Genomic DNA, 6,080 nt, shown 5'->3' with positions numbered 1-6,080 from the left:
TTCATACTGTTTTTGTGCTTTTTGCTCATGTGTTAGGCTTAAAATAGCGTTATAAGACGGACTGACCTTGTGGCGCTTTGTAAAGAAGGTCACGATTGCATTTTTATTTTATTACAAGGGTGAGCCAAAAATGATCCGTCAGAATAGACATTCACCGCGGTCCTCACCTCTCCATCAGATGTGAATCATTCCACATTATTCACTGTCACTCTTCTATGAAACAGAATTCGTTGACGCGTACGCTTAATGTTGTCACCAGTCGTGGACGTGGATGGGCATCCGGCTCCGTCTTCATGGCTGACACTTCTTTATCCATTCATACGCACTTCACGGAAACATAACTTTCTCCATACTGTGCACAAATATTGGTACCAGACACAATGACCGCACCGCTGCGCTTCTTTTGTTCAGATCACAAGTGGGGCTGTCACCCTGGAGTCAAAAATGAACTGAGGTAACACATCCAGACCTGCACAGCAGTGACTGGGGAGATGGAAACCTCATAGAGATAACACTGATAACATGCGGCCAACAGGAGTTATAATATAACTGAGGTCTGAATCATTTACTGTGAGGGGGTATTCCTTGGAGCTCGTTCACACGGGGCAGGAGGGCGCAGATTTTGGCGCTGAATCCAAGTCAGAATCCGCCCCCTCACAATACAGGTCTGTGTAGAACGCTAGCGAGCTGCCCTTTCTTCAGGCGGATTCCACGGCTGATTCAGCCCCGGTCTCCACCTCGCGGCAGCACCCTCCGGACTAGGCCCATTCCTTTGGGCCTACTCCAGAGCAGGAAGCCGCAACTGTTGGAAGCTGCGACAGTTGTAGCAGGTAGAGATGAGCGAACACTGTTCGGCTCAGCCGTTCCGAACAGCACGCTCCCATAGAAATGAATGGAAGCACCTGGCACGTACACTTTGCCGGTCGCCGTGCCAGGTGCTTCCATTCATTTCTATGGGAGCGTGCTGTTCGGAATGGCTGATCCGAACAGTGTTCATTCATCTCTAGTGGCAGGCACATTTTGGTCCCGCGTCACAATCGGGACCAAAATATGCCATACCGTACCCAGTGTGAACTAACCTTTATGGTTCAGCCGTGATGCTGAATGGTCAGGAACCCCCCCCCTCCCCCCCCGATTTAGTCTAAGGACGGATATTGTCAGGAGGAGGAGGGGCATTCCTCACAGCTCAACATCATGGCTGGGTGGAAAGGAATGCTCCCTCACAATATAGCACTACACACAGTACTGTCAGGAGGGGCATTCCCAGTTAGACTGTCGGGAACGCCCTTCTGACAGTGAAGAGCTATCCGTAATGGCACCGATTTCCCCCGGGGCACATAATGGGAAAGCCATCAGTGCGCTAAATTCAGAGCACTGTCGGCTTTCCAGCGAGAGAGATGCAACATAAAACAATGATGTAGATGCCAATTGCCCCACCTTTGGCGAAAAAAATCCTTCCTGACTCCAGCTATCAATCAAAATCCCATCCTAACATACTAATAATAACCCATAACTTTTCCTCGAAAGTAAAAATATTAAGACATCCACGCCCTTCCTGAACTTGTAGAAGTTATCGATAGTAGCATCCTGTGGCATCCGTTCCACCATCTCACCGCTATTGTGTTACATTCACTTCTGCGGTTTATTGTATGTTCTGATCTGAGGAATTGCTGGACGAAAAAGGAGGGCTTGCAGAACTTTTTCACCTTCCTATATGTGACAGATGTGCACCATCCAGCGCAAATGTGAACGTACCCTTACAGTAAAAAAAAAAGAACTGTCTATGACGATGCTAAAAGTTGTTTTTTTTTCCCTCTAGACACAGAGGATGCCCCGTAGTCCTTGTTATAGGCCTATGTGTTAAGGGATCATTGGACAGGTCTCTACTGCTTATTCACAGTCCTCGCTATGTTGTATAGACTGCACAGTAAGAACAAAAATAAGAAAATAGCTTAGGGTTTATATGGCCATTTGCGAAACTTTTTTCTTTCTCAAATCTGTTTTGTATATTCGTATATACATTATTTTATGTGCTTTTTTTTTCATCACAGGTCTATGTGTGGAGACACATTCACTTATTACTTAAAGCATATCTTCATTATTTCAGAGGTTACCGTATATACTCGAGTATAAGCCGAATTTTTCAGCACAGTTCGGCTTATACTCGAGTCAGCAAAAAAACCCCAAAAACAAATATAGGGTATCTGCAGTGATCCTGTTCCGTCGGGAAGGGGTTAATAGGAGCACTGCAGATGCCCTATATTCAGCCAGGCTGAATTCCAAGTGGGGGAAAAAAACCCAGTCCTCAAGCTCAGGGAAGGGGCAGACAGACAACCAAAACACCCCCTCCCCTTCCCCAGCAACTACTGCACCCAAAAACTCCAACCATTTTAATTTTTGAAATTTTCCAGTAGCTGCTGCATCTCCGCCCCTCAGCTTATACTCAAGTCAATAAGTTTTCCCAGTTTTTTTGTGGTAAAATTAGGGGTCTCTGCTTATATTCGGGTCGGCTTATAATCGAGTATATACGGTATTTCAGTATTTTGTAACCTCTTTTTAACACGTGCTCAAGCCACATTCTCATTATTTTCATTGTTCTGGAGAAACCCTTCAAAGCTTCTATTCATTATTAATGCTGCCATGATACCAACACTGACCTTATGTACTTCAAAATATGGTAAAGGCATTGAAGTGTGTCTATCATTTTTTGTGAATTTCCAGAATACAGTATTATGTCTGTACGTAAAAAATACTACTATGCCTGGCTGTTATATAACGGTGTTTATCACTGGTTTACCCTATATAGAATCCTGCAATTGTCAGATTTGTGATCTCCGCTCTAGAGTGGCTGGAGACTAGTTGCTATACTGTCTGCCATACACAGCATACAAGAGGAGATCCTGTCCCCCTATCTTCTGCACAGCAGCAGCAGCATGAAGGACATTACACAGCAACAACAAGAAGAGCTGCAATGAATCTAGCACTGGTATGAGACAGTAGAAGCTGCATTGCGTTTTTTGTGTGTCTCTTTGCAGCTGCTCCCTTTGTGTTTTTCATTATCTTCTATGGACGCAGCTGTAGCCTGATCTTTCTGTGTACAGATTTAACTGAATCGAAACGATCAGTATAGGAGAAGGAGGACGGGAGCTTGGTACGAGGCAAAAGAGGTATTTTCATGTGATAAGATATATTACAAAGCTTAGACCCGGTTCACATCTTTGCATGGATTTCCATTTGGGGAGTCCACTTGGGGCGGAAGCCTATTCTGCATAAAAAAGCAGTTACTTTAGGAAACCCGCAGACTAGAGATGAGCAAGTACTGTTCGGATCAGCCGATCCGAACAGCACGTTCCATAGAAATGAATGGATGCACCTGGTACTTCCGCTTTGACGGCGGCCGGCCGCTTAACCCCCCGCGTGCCGGCTACGCCCATTCAGTTCTATGCGAACGTGCTGTTCAGATCGGCTGACCGAACAGTACTCGCTCATCTCTACCGCAGACCCCATAGACTATAATGGGATCCATGTGGTTTCTGCTTGATGGGGAAAGGAAAGTGCAGCATGCAGGACTTTTCTCTCCGAACGGATAACCCGAACACAAATGTGTACCAGGTCTTAGATGGTGATACTTTCCGCTATAGCTCCTTCTAATCTTGTATAACAAAATCCTCATTTACTGTAAATCGCAGCACTTTTATGCTACTGCCAGAAATTGCATCAGGGTTAAGACACAGTTTCCCTTTAGGGTGTTCCAGTCTATTAGAAATGTTGCAATAGATCTGATGAAAAATAGATTCATCAAAAGTCGCGGTAAACTAATCTGTGACCAATAGATGACAATGTGAAATATCTAAACCTAATACATGTGGAGGACGTCTGTTAGAACTAAGACTCTATCGTGGCTTGTAAGTGAATTAGAAAGAGGAGACAGAACATATTATTCTGATTTTTATCTGTTCTTTGACTCATTTCCCGTCTTTTAGATTTCACCACAATTTTGATTGTTTTGATGGCTTTGCAAGAGACTACCTAATGTCTACTAGCGGGGCGTCCAAAAAGTGCAAAACGATGGAAAATAATGATTAGACAAAAATGAAGGACATCGGTATTCTAGAGAAGATACAATCTGCTTCCGCCTATCAATGAACGTGACGGACTGGGTATAGGAATGATAGAAATACTGGTCTGATACTCATCAAACGTTAGAGTAACGAATGACGTTTTACTTACATTTAAAGGATCTACCCTGTTTGCATAGGATCGAGGAGAGTGGATTCTCCATGTTGTGACGGTTCCTGATCTGTGTGAGAATCTGTGACCAAGAAGAATACAACGAGCAATACTATGCTGATAGTCAAAGAGCAACGTAAAATCTGACAGATGTGTAGATGTAACCTTAAAGGGGGTTTCTGTGCAAATGATATTAGGATAGGTCATTAGTATGAGATTGGCAGGGATTCAATACCGGGACCCCTGCCGATCAGCTGTTCTTATCAGCCACTCTACAGAGAACTGAGCTGGAAGTAGATAGCTGTTTTCTGTGTAGTAGCCATGTAGTACTGCCGCTCAGGTCCCATTCACTTGTATAAGAATTGAGCTGCAGTAACTCGGAACAGCCAGTACACAGAGAACAGAGATGTCTGCTTCTGACTCAGTGACTGCTGAGAACAGCTGATCAGCAGGGGTCCCAGGCGTCGTCAAGATTGTTTGCCTGGTAGACCACTCTAAGAAGACCATGCACGTGAAATATTTATCTTCAAGTGCATAGGGATGTCTTAGGTTAAGAAGTTTGGGATATATCTACAGAGAACAGCTGTCCAAGTCTATAGTTGTGTAAAACTATAAGAATGACGGATTGTAAGAATATTTAGCTACATCTCTAGTGCAGTAATTCTTTACGTCTGACATATGTATTGCTTAGACTCGGCTGTCTTGGCTCTGCCAGTACATTTTCGTTTCTGAACAGCGCTGTCTTGTTCGTGTTTCCTGAGAGATTGAACTTTCACTCTTCAGATTACTTTCACTGTCGGCTAAAACCATTTGGTTAGCTCATCCCTGAATTGCTTTAATGCGTGTACTTTTCTGTAGACCCCCTTAAAGTTTACTGAAGAAATAAACATGTTTGTCTTGAAGGCTTCAGTGCTGTCTCGAGAGAGATGACATCAAAATAAGTGAGTAATAAGTAAGTAAACTATTGGCACCGTCCCTCCGGGGTTGGCATGATGTCGTATTGATATAGTAGTTAGCTTCTACATGCCTAACATGTTATTATGTATCTATAATAGATCCTCGGCTCTTCAGGGATACATGATGTATATCGCAGGTGAGGCAGCGGATAAGGTGTATTGTAAATCTTCCAAGACTCAACAGCTGATTTTACTATTATGTGTGGTCTCTATTAATCTCTTCATGGAAACATACATATAGCTAAAGTTATTAACTTGTATGACCGCTCCACTACCCCACACCTATACCGAACATGGCCAAAACTATGTGGCCACAAGTATTTTTCAAGATCACTTGTGATGGCGCTAAGCGGTTCTGGTTACTATGTTCTGTTTTGGGGATATTGTTGTTCCCCTTCTGGAAATAGAACATCATCTACTCAACCACCCCCACCCCATTATACTTACCTGTCTTCTGGCCCGGACCTTCGAGGCACCGGGCGTCCCTTCTTCTGGGCGGCTGGCACCTCCTCTTTGTGACGTGTGCTGGCCACCCATGTCTGTGCAATAGAGCCAGAATGTCAGCATGTACAGTGGAGGTGCCAAAGAGACAAAGAGGAGGTGCCTGTCTGTATCTGTGACAAAAGCAGGTGTTGGCCGGCACCTCTGTATGGTGGGCAGCTGGCAAGGGAAGTCCTGCCAGCATGTCCATATTACAGGAAGGGAGAGGGGTGGAGGGGAGTGAGTTAGACAATGAATTTCTGGTGGGTTGTTGGAGAGACATATGGCGGTGTATATAAGTGGCTGAGACAATGAATTTCTGGTGGATTGTTGGAGAGACATATGGTGATGTATGTAAGGGGATGGGCTAATGAAAAGAGATGAGCGAACACTGTTCAGAACAGCTGTTCCGAA

This window comes from Leptodactylus fuscus, chromosome 9 (genome assembly GCF_031893055.1).
Source record: "Leptodactylus fuscus isolate aLepFus1 chromosome 9, aLepFus1.hap2, whole genome shotgun sequence".
In the NCBI taxonomy this organism is placed as follows: Eukaryota; Metazoa; Chordata; class Amphibia; order Anura; family Leptodactylidae; genus Leptodactylus; species Leptodactylus fuscus.
Note: the sequence above shows the minus strand (reverse complement) of the source record.